This window comes from Sinocyclocheilus grahami, unplaced genomic scaffold (genome assembly GCF_001515645.1).
Source record: "Sinocyclocheilus grahami isolate Dianchi unplaced genomic scaffold, SAMN03320097.WGS_v1.1 scaffold201.1, whole genome shotgun sequence".
In the NCBI taxonomy this organism is placed as follows: Eukaryota; Metazoa; Chordata; class Actinopteri; order Cypriniformes; family Cyprinidae; genus Sinocyclocheilus; species Sinocyclocheilus grahami.
In genome coordinates this window covers 924,342-924,973 of record NW_015505380.1, presented here as the reverse complement: position 1 = coordinate 924,973, position 632 = coordinate 924,342, and the positions used below count along the sequence as shown (strand labels likewise).

The 632-nt window shown below is 39.7% G+C and overlaps 1 protein-coding gene across 1 annotated transcript in view; it reads left to right on the top strand.

The window, feature by feature from the left end:
- The window catches only part of LOC107595353 (selenocysteine insertion sequence-binding protein 2-like), a 15,982-nt gene that overhangs the window by 1,056 nt on the left and 14,294 nt on the right, over positions 1-632 (top strand). The gene's annotated exons all lie outside the window — the stretch shown is intronic.

The window sequence follows — 632 nt, the reverse complement described above, 5'->3', positions numbered from 1 at the left end:
ACACGGATTAGTCGATTATTAATGAACGAGTGGGAATGAATCTAAGCCACTTATTAAAGTACCATGGTAATACTGTGGTAAAGTACCTCAGAGAACCGAGTAAATATTACCGCACATAAACAAGGGACTCATTCAGGAACGTTACCATGGTGAATGTCAAAGTAACTTACCGTAGTACTGGCGTGTTATTGATTATTGATCAGACACAGCGGCTTTGTGGAGGTTATGGATCTGGGTATGATTGACAGCCATAGAAACAGTAACAGACAGACAGTGTTTGCATCGGCTAAATATTCATAAGAACTGATTTGGTGTGGTTTGTTTATTTTCTGTTGATTACATTTACATTTATGCATTTAGCAGACGCTTCTATCCAAAGCGACTTACAGTGCATTCAGGCTATACATTTGTTTTTACTGGTATGATTAGAGCTGCATCTGTCAGCTGTGATTGATGTTTGAGTGATATTACAGTGACTGTGATGTTATATGACAGTGATATTACAGTGAGTTCAAGTTCTCACTGGTCATTTGTTGTGGTGTGAGTGTGTGTGAGAGAGAGAGAGTGAGTGTGAGTGTGTGTGTGAGAGAGAGAGTGAGTATGTGTGTGTGTGTGAGTGTGTGTGTGTGAGA